Source organism: Typopeltis vanoorti, chromosome 15 (assembly GCF_054136105.1).
Source record: "Typopeltis vanoorti isolate ZY-2024b chromosome 15, IOZ_Tvanoo_1.0, whole genome shotgun sequence".
Lineage (NCBI taxonomy): Eukaryota > Metazoa > Arthropoda > Arachnida > Uropygi > Thelyphonidae > Typopeltis > Typopeltis vanoorti.
Window position 1 is genome coordinate 76379469 of NC_143563.1, and position 17094 is coordinate 76396562.

Consider the following 17094-nt stretch of genomic DNA (forward strand, 5'->3'; position numbering starts at 1 on the left):
AAGTTTGAGGAATATAAGTTACTCTCTCCAAATGTGTGATGGCGTTGACAGCAAATAAGATCTGCAACTCAATATGGTAGATTGTTATATCTCTTACAATTCGCTATAAATGTACCATGTTTTTACATGGAATAGAATGAACATCCGATGTTTTTACATGGAATAAGTGAATAGAGTTCAAAGTAAAAAAAAAAAAAAAATGAAAAGGTCGAGGGTGCTAATACATAAGTACCCTGAACGCAGATAAAGAAGTAGATAAAACTAGGAACTCGGCTCAAATTAAACATGGCATTTTCGAGCTACTTCAGGCTTCCACTATCATTATCACCTAAAATGTGGGGTCACAATATTTGCTCTTCGCTTGGAAAGATGTAAGTTCGAATTTCATCTAGGTCACGAGGAATTTTGACAAGGGCTTGTCGTCTGAAAGTGAGTTAGCCAGTTTCATACACAGATGGCAGGTTTTGTCCTTCCAAAAATCTGATTTTTCATGTAGCAAACCGACCAGAAAAACGTTCATAGCCTTAGCTGCAATGATTGTAATACCAAACAAGCTAAACCTAAAATACCTGATTTTATACGGAGATCACTTGATTTCTTCATAGACGCTTGTTTTTGATCTCACATTTACACGGAGTTATAACTGTAATCCGTGATTACGCTAAAGCAACTAAGACCAACGAAATCAACCTAAAATACCACTTCAAGATGTATCTACCTACTTCTATCCTCTTCGTGTCGCGTGGCACAAAAGGTCGAGATCTATTTTCTCCAGTTATCCGTGTCTTTTGCGACTCATTTCACTTCTCTATAGATCGCTCAACAGACCATCTTTCTTTCCTTTTTGTTTGTCATTATGTTTACTAATTTAGTTCAGGCTTCTTTTTTTTTTTTTTTCTCTCTCTCTCTTCCTGGATCCATCTCGAAGCTATCGCTGGAGTGTTCTTTTTTTTTCCTTTGTCAATTTCCATGTCTCCGATTCAAATAATAACATGGTTTTCACATTGCTGTTGAAGTTCTTTATTTTAGTTTTATTAATGTATTTGGATGATTTCTATATATTGTTCAATCTTCAGTTTTAATTTCTTTCTGGCATTTGTTGTTCAATTTAAGAGCTATTTTGTTTAATTCATATATATATATGTCCAACTTTTTTAATATGTCTTAACAATGCTTCTGATTTTGCTGATATTAAAACAATGTCATCGGAATAATCTAGATCTTCCAGCTGAGATGTGAGATTCTTCCATTTTATTCTCTCTTGTAACTTTTTCACAATCCAATTAATGATTATGTTAAAAAGTAATCCAGACATTACACAACTCTGGCTCACACCAGGTTTCAAACTATTTTGAAATATTTCAAACTATTCCAGTTGCTGTACAATAACACGGCTTTTACTCTTTATTATTATTATTATTCTCGCACACTCTTCAGAAATTTTATAGCTTCAAATAATTATCCACACAGACAGAGTCTCTTTCTTTGGAATTATATTTATTATAACTATACTGTTAAGATATTTTATATTGTGTAGATATTTTGGCACTCTATAGCACATTATTAAATATTACTTGCCATTTATTAACAGCAATTTCTTTAGTTAAGCATTTTTGTTGCTGTTTTTAATATCGTTGCCAAGGATTTTTCATTCTTCATCTTCTATAACAGATTTATTATTTAAATTACATATTGGTTCTCGTGTAATATTTAAATCCATACTTATAGGAGATTCTTCCATTATTGTACTTCTTTTTATGTTAGTTTGGTCTGCGAACATCAAACTGAGTTTGCAAACCGAGGAATCAAAATATAGAGATGCACTCTTTGATAAACCATTTTGCATTCGGTCCATGGAATCCATCGAAGTGTGTGATGACGTTCGTATGATTACACTACTGCTAGCTACAGTAGTGTAATCATACGAGATAGATTAGTGGAGTGAGCTCCCTCGATGAGTCCTAGGACATCATGGAGGTGTCGTCAAATAATAACAGTCTGTCATTTCCTTGCAGAGAGAGAGATTGGAAATAAAACATGAAAAGAATTATAATAATCTTTGCTCAGAATAATTTTTTATACCTGTTTAGTAATAGCATTCCTAAGTTATCTTTTGGTGTTTCTTGCACTGTACTTTTCATCTGTAAATTCATTAATCTATCGAGCCAGTTCAATTACCTTCCATTCTAGACCCATCAGGAACGTTATTGCTAGACAAATGAACCACTAACGAATATTTATGAGTAAAATGAAACGTAATTATGGAAAAGAGCCAAAAGAAATAATTCATTGTTTGTCTCCACCCATCACAAGAAACAACAATCGATATAGATGTGGTCATTTCCGGCTGTAATAGCATGACTATCACGAAAATTCTAAACTCAGTACACGTATTCATGCGTTGTTGGCTTAATTTCATGGCCTATGAGCTAAGCCTAACATAATCAATTTGGTCATTACGAACATTTTAAAGATTTTGTTGTTGTTGTTGTTCTTTCTAATATTAAAAAAAAATAAATAAATAAAAACTATTTTTTTTTAATATTCGGTAGTAGGATATAGGTTAATGAGAGTTCTTTTTTCTGAATAACAAGTCCCTACATAAAACATTTACTCCTTTTTTTCTTTTTTTTCTTTTAATGACCACTAGCAGTAGATTTCCTCTCATCTTCCGTATCGTGGTCTGTCACAGTCAAGTAACTTTGGCTTCTCAGAAAGCTGTTGTTGTTTATTATGTGTGTGAAGTGCACGTTTGTGGCCAGTCTGTGTGATGAAAAACCCAAGTTTCTTGGAGGAAAACTCTGCTACTCCCCCAATAGATCAGCTAACCTTCAATTGAAAAGTCCTGATAAAGGTTGTTCCCGTTTTAGATGGGATTCAACTCCCAGGGTCTTTTCAGGAAAAGGGCTTCGTCTATACCAATGATGGCGAACCTTTTTACCCAAGTGTGTCAAACATCTTTTTTTTTTTTTTTAAATATTGACGTTGTTGATGTGCCACTTGCATACATGCATTATAAATTTAACTACTTAATCAAAAATGGTGACTTATCATATTAGGCTATTTATTTAATAGGACTTTGATATAAAATCTATGAATTCATATTATACAATTAATTTAATAAAGTGAAATTACAAACTTACATTTAATGGCTTTTCTGTTGCTGAGTACTGGAAGAAAATTGCTTTATAGAAGGGCTATAGTGTGTACATTTTAATGCTGCGCAGGCAGCGCTCATATCATTGCTCAATCTATTTCTCCCTTTAGATTTGATATTATTTAAGACAGAAAATAGAGTTTCACAAGAGTATGTAAAAGAGGAAATTGTTAGAAGAGCTTTAGCAAAGATTTTAAGAGCATGAAAGTTTTCGGGAAGGCTATTCCACACGCTTAGAATTTCACAGTCTGAATTTTTACACGCGGTATGTCATGCAGATGTTCCCGCTCAAGTTCTAATTCATTTCTAAGAGCAATAAACTTTCTTTTCCAGATAGGATTACACCGGAAGCCGACTAGTTGTATTTCTAGATCTTTTAAATCCAACCACTCAAAGCCATCTAATTTAAGATCCATGAATTCTGTTTCATCAGGATACTTTATGAATTGGATTGTTTGTTCCAACATTCGAAATTGCTCAAATCTAGAAGAAAACTGCTCAGTTACTGACTTTACAACTTCGATAGATTGGTCGATATGTTGTTCACGATTTTTGGGGCTGGTTTCATTAAAAAATTTTTTCATTCTTGGGAAATACTTAAAATTGTTACTTTCTAAATCACGTTGAAATATTTCGAGTTTATTCTCAAAGCCAAACCTACCTTCGCCTTAACTGAGAGCGATCTTACACGATTTATCGCAGTTTTTTCATCAGAATACCAATATTTTTCAACATCCAAGGTGTGTCACCTGAAACCCTCAAGTGTGTCAGTGCTGACACGTGTGTCATAGGTTCGCCATCACTGGTCTATACCAACTGAGCTGAGGCTCTAACAGTAGATCGATCTACTTAATTACGCATCTTTTTTTTTTTTTTTTTTCCCTCTCCACTGGCATCTTATTCGCAGTATAGCTATATTTCGTTGCAATTTTCTGAACGAAGAACAGTAATCAAATGTTGGGAAATCGGGTACTGAATGGATCTCTTTCTAAAAACAAAGAAAACATGTCTAATCTACATAGATTTAAAAAAAAAAAAAAAAAAACCGTTCCTGGCTACAAAGAATAAAAAAAAACCTTGCCACTAAGTTCTTAATTGTCAAATGCTTCACCATAGAAAGCGCTGGCGATTTTGTCCGAGAGAATTTCTTTAATTATTATTATTATAAACTACATTTCCACTTGGAGATAAGTTGAGCAAGTTATTAAATGCATACATACTGTATTTAAATACAACATGAACAAAGAAATGCATATTGTCCGGCTACAAAATTGCTATTAAAATTTAAAGCAACGAACATATTAAAAAAAAAAATATATATATATATATACAGGGTGTTCGGGATAAATTTGACAGTTTCGTAAGGAAAAAGAAAATCTTCTTTGTATCTATTAAATTTAATGAATTGACAAAAAAACATTACAGGCAGAGTTAATTACAATACTATCAACAAGATTTACTCAAAATAACCACCATTAGCATCGATCACAGCTTCAATTCTGCTTCGGAACCTCGAACAAGCTGATGCTACAGTCTCCCTGGGAAGGGCCGCAAAAACTGTTTTAATTTTATCCATTAACTGGGCTTTTGTATTACTGGAAGTGCGATTGGTGTCTTTTTCAACTGCGCCCCATACAAAATAATCCATGGGGTTAAGGTCTGGGGAGTTTGGAGGCCAAACATTTGGACTGGTGAAGTCGTAGAAATTTTCAGACAACCATTTTTGACTTTTCCCAGAGGTGTGGCAAGGGGCCGAATCCTGCTGCCATACATACGGCCTACCATTGGCTACCCTTGTTATCCAGGGCTTGACTACAGTTAGCAACTCCACGAACAAAGCCCGAATTCCAATGCCAGGGTTCTTCAACACCTGTTCCTGCAGATTTGCGAGGAATTCTGCTGTACGAACGCAATCAGATCGTCTGCTAGGGATCTTTCTTCTTGCTACATCCTCGTAGTCACCATTGCAAGTCTCTAGTTCATGCCTGATTGTTTTTACTGTATTCAGGGAGCATTGGGCAGCAGTCGTAATATCCTTATTTTGATGGCGGGCACGAATCATCATGATACAAGTTATTCTCTTCCATGATTCAGGTGGGTTCCAGCTATCCATCCTTTCTGACATCTTGTATATGAATGAAGAAGGGTCCAAACTTTTAAATGAAGAGAAGTGTGTGTTAATACATGTAACTTACGGAAAAATATAATTAATTATAAATATGTCAAATTTATCCCGAACACCCTGTATATATATGCATCAGTAACTGCAGCCATTTCACCGAGTTATTAATCTAGTGGAGGGATTTGCAGGACTACGAATACAGATGGGGGGAGGAAGTATAGAGGGATTCCGAAATTTGGAGATCACGTGATAAAGTATGACATAAGTGGCGTTGTAATAAATTTATTTCTACATTTGTAAGTTTTGTTTTTCACATTCCAAATTGTGGTCATAAACAAAAAATAAGTGAGTAGCCTCGCTTATTTATATTTTACTCATTAAATAGGATTGTTTCTTTAAGCGGAACGTTAAAATTTCTAAACACTAATCTCAACGTTAGTAGTAATAGTAAATGAACTTATTTTGAGATTAAATGTTTTTAATTACATGCAAGTCAGCTATATTGGTTTTATATATATATATTTAACTGTACGATTAAAATGAATATTATTTGGAACTCTCCATATAATATAATATTATATTATATGGAGAGCTTTATTTAGTACGCCCGAATCTCAATCTTATGCTGTTGCCTAAAAATAGTTAAATTTTTGTTCGTATTTTGTACTATTCTCAATTGTTAACTCGAAGCTGCTGTCAACATTTGAATGTTTTTTTTGAGTAGCCATGATTGGCTGCCACAATGAAAGTATTTAGGATATCATAAAAATCTATCGAGTTAATTTTTGGTGTTTAAGTTTAGTTTATTATTTTAAAAAAAAACACTACATTAAAACCGTTCAAATACGCTAAATTCAGCTATATAATAAAACGTGCAACGTTTCTGTATATATATTTTTATACAAAACTGAAACTATATACAAAAAAAAGTCGTCTTAAACGCAAGGTTAATATCGTATGACTTCACTAAAAAAAAATCAAAACTCTTGAGCCTTAAACTAATTACGTTTAGTTGATTTCGAAACAAGGACACTTAAAACTCCATTATTAACACACAAAACAACTTCAAACTACCGTGACTTCTTTAACGAGAATAACAACAAAAACCTGCCTTCCCACTGTTGTCCTTATTTGAACGTGTACTGTTTCAAATTAAAACTTGTGAAGCAAGACTTCGGGAGGGAGAGTAGCCATGACATTGGAGCCTTATACAAATAAATGGCGACCGCTATACAAAGCGACGAAACCTGCTAATCTACAGCGAGGGCAGCACTAAATTATTACAGTATTTCACTGGGTGTGCCGTTAAAAGCAACTAGTTTGTTGTAGAGGTTTGTTGGCTATCCACTGCAGTATACCTGAGGTAAGTGAATGGAAAATCATTTTTATACAAAATAGCAAAGAGATAGTGGGGCATATATTTTACTCGTTCAAGAAAAATAATACTGATTTTTATGTTTGTGAATAGTGATGTTTATCCTGAAATTATGCAGAAATTTTGAATTAATTAGATAGTGTTAATGGCAGTTGAAAACGTATCTTACTTGGCCTAGAGAAAGCAGTGAACGTTCCTTTCTGTGGAACACGTGTGTGGGAGAGAAAATTGGCACGTGATTAGCAAATTAGAATGTATGGCTGTACTATGAGCAGTAATTCTCTCACTTCGAAAACCAATCGGCCATCTTCTGTGTCCATTTTAATGTTATCTTGAAACTTCGTTGTCATAAACGGTGTCTAAAATAGTTCTTTTACTTCTAAATTAGAAGCAGTTGCCAGGGAAGACTGTTCACGTTTTGAGGGGATTTTTAAATAATACGGAGAGGAAAGACTATTTTGAAAGGTTTTTTTCGGAAACAACCTTTTAAAAAACATCAGGATGGTGCGAGAAATACTAACTATATCAGACACTCGTGTATTTTAATGAATACGAAGGCTGTTCGAAAGGCATCGAGAGCGAATGTACGTTTCGATGTCGACCGAGTTGTCGCTTATTAGGTCAGCGCACAATTTGTCTGGACGGGGATTAAGCAAGTACACGTATGTGTTGTCTGTCTGCTGTAGTGCTCTAAATAAAAACGAAACGTATATTGTTTCGTGGTAATTTTTTCAGTGCCATTTGAAAGTATGGTAATGCTGCTGACACAATTTTATTGGCGCCTTCCGCCCTCCCATCTGCTTAGAAACGTCTCTCAAAGCCACGAATCTGTTTTAGAGTCGATCTTCATTTTATTATTTTCATATAATGTTTTTATTATTTATTGTTATATTTTATCATGTATGATAATAAAATTTGAGGCAAAATCGTGCTTAGTTCCGTCTCTGTTCAAGTAGCCATTTAAAAACTGCATTTTAAACCATAAATAAAAACAATCTGTTGCAGATATTACTTGTGCGATATCTACTGTATTGCTACGATGGTTTCCAGGAAGTATTTTCTTTTTGCTGTCTAGTAAATGACTTAGGTAACGAAATGTTCTTCCATAAATACTTCGGTTACTAATCATACTGAGTACACACATAAGTATATCTGGTTAAAGGAGGCGACGTTTCCTATTTATGCTACTTTGTTACGATTCTGCATTCATATTGATGCTATAAATAAATTCTTACTGTGATATTATATTCCAGTTTTGACCAGTTCTAAGTATTGAAAGGTTTCTGTCGATTTCCGTCAACCAGAGAGATAGCAACTGAGGATAATTATTTATCATATCCGGATAGATGGCGTTATACTACATTTCAACGTTTATGGAATATTTTTCTGAAACTTCGAAAAGGAAATCATTCGTATGCTTTTTTAATTCCGATTCATAGATTAAATTTTAATTTATTCTTTTATATTTTGTTTATATAGAACATAAAAGGAATTATATACTGAATATTAATTCTTCTAAATATTTTAATTATGCACTATATTTAAGTGATATCGCCAACTTCATCGATACATACCTTTTTTTAATATATTCATATGACACAAAATTACGTGAATTATGTCGTGAATTAACGCAGTCACAGATGCCAAAAATTCGGGTACGCCCAGAAGCTGTGCAGAGCTGCCTACAGATGCCTGAAATGTGGAGAGGGACAACAGACCTGCACCAAGCCAAGATCCACACCTTCCTGTTGTGCTAACTGTAGAGGACCACATTCCGCTAATTACAAGGGGTGCCTTTTCCACCCAAAAAATCGTGAGTGAACCATGCTCCTTCCCCCCCCCCCCCCCCCCCCCACACACACAATGACACCATAAGCAACCAAGCAGGTCGCCCTCCTGATCGAAATACTTCGCATTCAGCAGCACAGGAAGGCACTCTACCTTCATCCATGTCCAAAACATATGCAGAGGTGGCACGAACTCAGATTCCTTCATCTCAAGAGCAAACAGGCTCCAAACTAACGTCAGCTTTAACCCCTTCACTTGCCACAATGCTGCATGAATTCAGCAAAGTAAGCACGTCACCATCTTTCAGAAAGATTTTATCTAGAAACCCAATCCATATTGACAGCTCTTTATGTTTAAAAAATTCAAACCAAACTCCCTCATGATTATAGCATGGAATGCTAATGGATTGACAAATAAAATTATTGAGCTGCAAGATACAATCGGGACATAATTTTGATCAGCAAATCCCACCTCAGACAACCCAAGACTAAGAGGTTATATTCTATATAGGACAGACAGACTTAACTCTAGTGGTGGTGGCACAGCCATTTTTATTAAAAATTATTTAAGCCACAATGTACTAACCAACCTTCAAACTTTAAACCTTGCAGTGACAGGTGTGAAAGTGCACACAAACAATGTGGGTAAACTTAAAATCTATGCAGCGTACAATCCTCCCAGCATTCCACTATTGACATCAGATTTAGACTCAATCCTCGGCTCCACAGATTCCGTAATTATAGCAGGAGACCTCAACTCCAAAGGCCGTACTATATTTAACTATACGTCATTCAACTCGTCAGTAGTAGAGAGAGCCCATCCACTACAGCCCATCAGGAAGTTCTGATGTACTAGATATTGATATCTGATGTTCCTGAGGATAACTATCAGCTGGAGACATTAGAAGAGTTTACTTCAGATAATAATCCCATCCAGCTCAAGCTAGGTACCTAGGATCATCTCTCTCTCCTCAACATTCTTTTATAGCATGGGATAAGCTCTCCAAGGTTCTCCCAGACCACATCGGCCCACCTCCTGTCATTCGCAAGAATTAGACATAGCTGTAACAACCTAACTAGACAAATCAGCACAGCAATAACATCAGTCACACAAACCACTGTCTTCTACACGTCCAGTCGGATTCCGGAAGAGATAATGGACCTCATTAGGGCCAAAAACAAAGCCAGAAAGCGATATCAACACTAGTGCCCCGCAGGACAAAACAACCTTAAATAACTTGAACAGACAGGTTCGAGAAGCTGTCCAGAAACACAGGAATTCTGAATGGGAATCTAAACTTACGGAAATCGACCCAGAAGATAACGCTACGTGGAAATTTCTAAAATCTCTTCGTACCAAAAGACAACCCCTTCCCCCTATGAAGACCAAACTTGGAATTGCACACTCAGATGAAGAAAAAGTAGAAGCCATAATTGACAACCTGAAAATCAATGCAGCCCATCTTATGAAAACTTAAATATTAATGTCATTTATAAAGTTAATCGTCACATCAGAAAAGCCTTAGTGATGATTCAGAAATCATCACTCCCCTCCACTACTCCAACAGAAATAATCAATATTATATCCCAACTGAAGAATAAAAAGGCTCCTAGTCCCAACGGCATCACCAATAGAATAATAAAATTACTCCCAAGGAAGACCATAATTCTGAAAAAGCCTGGTAATAACCCACAACTCCCCAAAAGCTACAGGTCCATTAGTCTTCTTTCCTGCCTCGGCAAAGTAAAAAAAAAGTCATCCTAACAAGGCTACAACTAGCAGTGGATAAACGTATAAAATAATTCAAAATGAGCAATTTGGTTTTTGCAAAGCTCACAGAACTGATTAACAGAACACATCACCCATGGTTTTAACTGGCACCTTCACACTGCTGCTGTGTTCTTGGATGTTTCCAAGGCGTTTGGTAAGGTCTGACATCAAGGCCTTATCTTCAAACTTATTGAAAACAACATTCCAATTAAGCTAGTGAAACTTGTATACTCATACCTTCAGAGAAAGATACATGCAAGTAAAGCTTAACGGAATTGTTTCATCAAGGCGCAAAATTCTAGCAGGAGTACCTCGAGGTTCTCTTCTGGCCCCAATCCTTTTCACAACTTCCGTATCAGACATCCCTCAACTCAAGAACAACCATTACGGCCCTTTATGCCGACGACACCGCTATTCTAGCAAGGTCTCAGCCCTCGCCTAGCAATCACCAGACTCCAAGGAAGTATCAATGAGCTAGCAAACTGGTTTACCAACTGGAGGATTCAAGTGAACCCCCCTGAAAAGCTCAGCCGTGCTGTTTCAAGAAGAAAGGTCTGCAATAAAGAAGACATCCTGCTCTCTTTTGATCCCATGCAATCTGAGACCAAATATCTCGGAGTACTACTGGATAAGAAACTCCTTTTTTAACAAGCACATCAATCTCATTGGCTCCAAGACTTCCGAAGTAATAGCTCAGCTCTACCCAATGATCAGGAGCAAATTGAACTTACAAAATAAATTACGACTTTACCGGATGGTCATACGTCCAGTTATTATCTACGCCTCACCAGCATGGAGTCGCACTTCACGATCAACCATTTCAAAACTATAAAGAATCCAAAATAAGTGCTTAAGGATGATCCTAGATGGCCCATGGTTTATCAGAAAGTCACAGATTCATCGAGAAACCGGCATTCCATACATCTCCTCCCTTCTTCGTGATCTCACAGAAAAATTCTTTTCAAGTCAAAGTTCACCTTCAAATCCGCTGATCGTACAAGCTGTCAATTACAATGAAACAGAGTACTACAAATACAAAATACCGAAGGCTCTTCTACTTCCAACTGATCATAGTTAACACAACTGCTCCCCAGAGGGCGAGCTTAATTGCTCACAAAATTCCCTTTCCCAAATAACGTCCATTACAGACAAAGGGGAATATGAAAAGCACTTGTGCTTCATCCATCTTGACAGTAGCATTAATCGTGAATTAACGCAGCAAATTGTTAGTGATTGCATAGATTTAGCGGTTTCTCATTGAAGTTATTATTGGTTGATAACTCGCAATTGGTTGATAACTCACCGTGAAATAAAATTTTGTGTGTTCTGCAAGAGCGTAGCTGACTTAGACATAAGAACTTAGTAATCGAAATGAAAGCATATGTCAACCTTTTTAATTCTCTTCAATAGTTTTTCAAAACGAATTAATACAGATGAAGTTGAATTGAAAATATATTTAGTAACAACCAAATGATCAAAAGTTTCAGTATTTTCGGCCGTGCAGATTTCGACGGGTCGCAGGTTGAAACTCCCTGTTCTAAATAGTTTCATTATTAAATAGATATAATCTTTAAGACATGTTCTTCGATGTAGTAGTTTCAATCTCCCATATGAAGAGTTTTTATTTGCCCTACTTAATGTTAGCAGTTGATATAATATTCTATACCTATATCTGTTATCTTTTTTTGTTTATGCTTGGTAACGATTGCTATAGTGTTTTGAATATTACTTCTTCGCAATATTTTAATTGCTTACAACAATGTAAACATGCTATAATGTTACAGCAATGTTTATCAAGAAATGTATTATTTTAAAAAGAACGTGAAAGTAAAGGAATGTTTGTGCTTAGATGTTCGAAAACCACTTTCATTCAGATTTTCCACTGCAAAAACGTAAACTCAAAAAATAAGTCAAATTTATTACTCGATCTCTGAAAAACTTTGCTAAAAGCTGCTGTCACTTTTTCCTTTACACGTTCTGTGCTTAATAACAGTAGTCGAAAAGGTTATTTATTATTACAATCGCCCTACGTATCACCGATCAGTCGCATTTTGCCTCACTTATTAGGACTATTAGCCGACCATGGCGAATTTGAAAATTATAATCTGTTCTCTTCGGACATCTTGTAGATAAATGTACTTTTTTCCTTTACTGAATAATTTTTACTCCTCTTTAGAAAAATAGTTTGGAAAATGTTCTTGGTAGAGAAATTTCTCACAACGTGTAAAATATATTCGTAAAAAAAAAAAAAAAAACTACTTTTGGCCTTCGAAAACTTTCCCCAATTCAGAGTTCGGTCTCATAAGTGTCAGGGGTTTTTCCCACCAGAAAATTTTGGGTTTTTCATCTCGTAAAAACAGGCAAACTTATCACATAGAACGCACTCACATACATTGAGACTAAATATATTGTCTGTTCATTGCCAGTATGGTCTTAAGATATGATCATTAATAACTTTCATGGTATTTTTCAACTTGTGATTACACTTAGCAAATGTTAAGTTGCACACTCTGGGTATGATTAGATATCCGATGTATTATATTGGTGGGATTATGCCAGAAGAAACTGATCAGTCTAAGGATCTTGGAGTGTTAGCAGATAAGTTCAGGATCTGTGTAGCAAAACTGCAAACCCAACTCACTATAATTGGGACTTTGAAACAAAGATTGACATTAAAAGTTATTTTGCCTCTTTACAAGGCCTTGATGCGACCGCATCTGGATTACTGTGTACAGATTTGATCTTCCAGTTCGGAGGGGATAAAGAAGCTGCGGTAAAGAAGAGTTACAAAGTTATCGGGATTATATAAGTTGATTACGAATGACAGATTAAGGATATGTGGACACTGCAGGCACTGGCAAACAGGAGAAAGATGGTTGATACGATAGAGGTCTGTAAACTAATGAATGGGGTTATAGAACATGGACTATTTTCGTTATATGGAAGGCGGGGGGGGAAAACACGTGGTTATCCATGAATGTTAAATTTGTGCTCCGTTAAGAAAGGAATAAGCTGAGTTTACCTCTCATAGAGCAGTCAGTGAGTAGAAGTATTTGCCTTCTGAAGTGAGTGAATGAATTAAGTGACAACCGGTGTGTGGCCTCCCTGTAAGTCCTTGACTTCCTGGAGGCCTCGGATAATATTTGGTATCCTTTTAATCACGTTCTTTGAATACCTCTTCACTTTTTTACATAAAATGTGTTAGACATCATCTTTCCATATTTTGGAGAACATACCTACTTTGTTTCCTGTTTGTTGGAAATGAGAGAATGCAGTATAGTACCATAAGCAATATGTTTCACATTCTATTTGTTATTCTCATTCCAATCAAGAATAAATTTTGGCTTTCAAAAATATGAAATTTTGAATCATCATTGAGTAATTTTCCTATATATGATTTGTAAAAAGCTGGTATGAAATGTTGAGAGATTTCATTAAACTTTTTCTATTATTTTAAATTCTTTTAATTACAAGTAATATTTGTTATTCTCAGTGATTTATAAAAATTACATCATTATTTCCAAGTATATCTTCAGAAATTATGTGAGTTGTAGTCGTGATGACTGCTGCTAAAACAGTGTTGATTTGGTTTGCTAGATTAGCTATTGCTGTATCAATATCTTCCTTTTATTCTGATGATTGTCACAGATTCCACGTATTTAGAGATAGCACTGGGGGAGTTTTCCCCCATAGTATACTCTGGAGTGGATTGCACTTGAGGGGCTAGTTGGAGTGGGACTGGAAACGGTAGTTTGTAGCTGATATTGATATCTAATATTTTGTAGGATGAAAATATCCAGGGTATCTGATTTCCCCGAATGTTCCCGACTGAAATGCATGGATTCTGTTACGGTTTGTCGATTTACTATTCCTGGCAGGATGTTTTAACGTTTAGGTCGCCTGCTATGATGACGGGTTCTTTGATACCTAATATGGTGATGAGGTCTGTAGCTAGTTGAAGTTTGCTCGGTGAGTTGTAGGCTGCGTAGGTAGATTTCATTTCCTGTGTCATTGATTAGAACTTTGATTTCTGGTTTGGGGAATAGCTGTCGATGATTGCAACTGGTGGCACTTAGCATTGGGAGGATTACCAATGAGCGGTAACTTTGGACCGGTGATTTCCGCATATGTTATGTCCGAGAGTCTGCCGTGGTGGCGTATAGCTGGGGATTTCCTGGCCAGTTATTATCAATGAGCAGTAATAGTTTTTTAAACAGGTCGATTGCTTGTTTAAAATCCAAATTTTGAAGCTCTCTACTTCATCTTGTGTAACGAATTGACTCATTTCGCATTGATTCTAGTTATTCATTGATTGATTCAATAGCTCATCTGAAACCTGACTTTAGATTCTCTGACAACCAGAGACGAAAGAGCCGTTAACGAGACACAATTTGAAACTTATTCAGATAATTGGCATTAATTGTGAGAAATTAATCAGATACAAGCTATCGAAATTACTTATCATTTAAATTAATTACAATACAATCAATAACTATCACAATATGACTTGAATCACTTAAAGTGGCGTACGATGTCAAGAACTTAGTAAAATTGTAATTGATTGAGTAATTTTCCTTTATATTATTTGTAAAAGACGCATATCAAATGCGCGGTGATGTATTAAGATTTTTCTATTTTAAAAATCCTTTAATATTCCTGTTATTCTAAGTGATGTAATTTGTATATCCTTATTTTTTGTAAATTTTAAAAAAATAAAATGAGCACACTAACTCATACTTATGACGACCTAATATTACCCATAGAACTCGCTGCCAACACCTCATTAGCTTGTTATTTGATTTATTACGGTTTAAACTTGGCGTGCTCATTCCATCCAGTTTCGAGTTTGTAATATCGATTCGCCTTTATTTGATATACAACAAGAGATAACCTGCCAAATTTGAGAAATTAAATCCAGTGAAAGACACCGAGAGCACTTGTGTAGACGGACCCTGGCCATCAAACTTACTTTGGGCAAGAAAAAGTATTGAGAGATTTATTTATTTTTTAACTAAACAAAATAGAAACTCTTTTACTGGTTTTCCGCTCGGCGAATGAATCTAATTCGATATAGTTTGATTTCATATACTGCTTCGTTTTCAACGGTATGTATTGCTGAGAACTCCATAAGCATTCCTTAGTCATCTCAGATTGTAAATAATTCTGACTATTTCATTTTGTTGCAGTGTCATAACCGCTGACGCTTGCTTCAACGCTGTCCAGTGTCACTTGTGGTTGTGACAGCGTTGAATAAATTCTGAGTGGAGTGCAAAGATTTGAGAACGCAGTAAGTCATTCTTTATGAAGACCGAAATCACGTGAATCTCTAATACTGAAAAATACAAGTGAACTTAACGAATTCTTGCCCAAACAGCATTTAGGTGAGCATATTTTCGCACTAGTTCTGTTTTTTTTAATTCTACATCGTCATTTTTATTATTTCGGACCCACGGAGAAATGCAAACTTTCTGTAGGCTCTTTGCGCACAATTCTTATTTCAATTTTTGTAATTATGCGGTTAAAAACAAGATTGGTTGTGGGAACGAAAGTCTATTCAGGTGACTATTGTAGCGTCATCTGGTGATCATTATCAGTCTTGGAAATTCTATGAACTTTAACTCCAACTCTTACGTATATATTTTTTATATTTTTTCCCCAAATAACCAAACTGAGCTGAGAATGAAACGAAAATCCATCATCGCAAGAATTTAACTCAGATTTGGTTTCTTAGGATGACATTTCCATTTGGAATCTGTTCTATAGGTTGAGCAACTTAAGAAGATTGTTTGTTATTTAATATTTTATTTTTAGGTCCGTTTTCTTCGCATTCGACAAATTTGATTTTTGTTCGTTTTTGCCGTCCCATTAAGTTGCCGCTCGAGACGCATTTGACCCCCCTCCCCTACACACACCTTGATCCGCATAATTTTTAAAGAATTTACTTTACGTATCACAATTTAATTTTCGTTTTTTTTCTTACATCGCCAAAAATACACTGCGAAGTAATTTCATTTTATTTGAAATTTGAGGTGGTAAACGATATAGTACTAATATCCGACATTAACTAAGAAATAATATAATTTCGGTTATTCTCGAATAAGGAACAGCAAAAGCAATTGTGCAACTTTCTTTCATGCGTTATCCCTCGCATATTTAGCTGGTGACACACAACTCTTAAAAGTTATTTCCGGGAAAGCGAGTGCCTAGAATAATATCACACGCTTGCCTTCATTCTTGTTCGTGTCAAGCTTCGCTCGTTAACAATACGAATATTCAAAATGCTCCGCTGCTTTTGGAACGTATCCAACAACGAATTGGTATATATTTACTTTTAATTTTCAACCATTGACGTCACTAATATGTACTTGAAATTCCTGTAGTTTTTTTTTTGTGTATGTAACCAATAACAATCCTTAATTGGGGTGGTATGAAGTTTATTCCATACCTTATCAGCCTGACGGTTAGTTTATAAATTTAAGCCGAATATCTGTTGATAATTATAACTAGGTCATAATACTAGCGATTTTTTATTTTGTCATAAATCTGATATATAAATGTAGTAAAGATTTTAACTTGCGGGAGGGTGAAGTTTTTCTCCTTACATTAATCCCCCCCCCCCAGTTCATTCCCAACAAACAGGAAATAATTTCTTCACAAATACAAAGTAGTGAAATTCCTATTCATTCAACCTTAAATGAAAGCAAACGCTAAGAAACATAAATACTTGCTACTTACGTTTGGCAGTGTTAAATACCACAGTAATTTAAGTAGCGTTTCAAAATGTTATTTATTCTTATTTTATTTTTCCAAATTCGAAAGAACTAAAATTTCACGGCGTTGGCCCCTGTTTCGTTTATTTCATTAATTTTAAATGAGTTCACA

The 17094-nt window shown here is 35.4% G+C and overlaps 1 protein-coding gene across 9 annotated transcripts in view; it reads left to right on the forward strand.

Moving 5' to 3' along the window:
* LOC150098904 (galactosylceramide sulfotransferase-like) overlaps positions 1-17094 on the forward strand; it is a 188048-nt gene that overhangs the window by 128223 nt on the left and 42731 nt on the right. Inside the window, exons 2-3 of one of the 9 annotated variants that reach the window (XM_090404933.1) lie at positions 7908-8066; positions 15399-15593. The exons of 5 other annotated variants lie outside the window; for them this stretch is intronic. The gene's annotated coding sequence lies outside the window, so the exon portion shown is untranslated. Of the gene's footprint in view, positions 1-6511; positions 6643-7907; positions 8067-15398; positions 15594-17094 lie in introns of those variants that run through there. 3 more of the 9 variants (XM_090404931.1, XM_090404934.1, XM_090404936.1) reach the window with 3 other exon arrangements.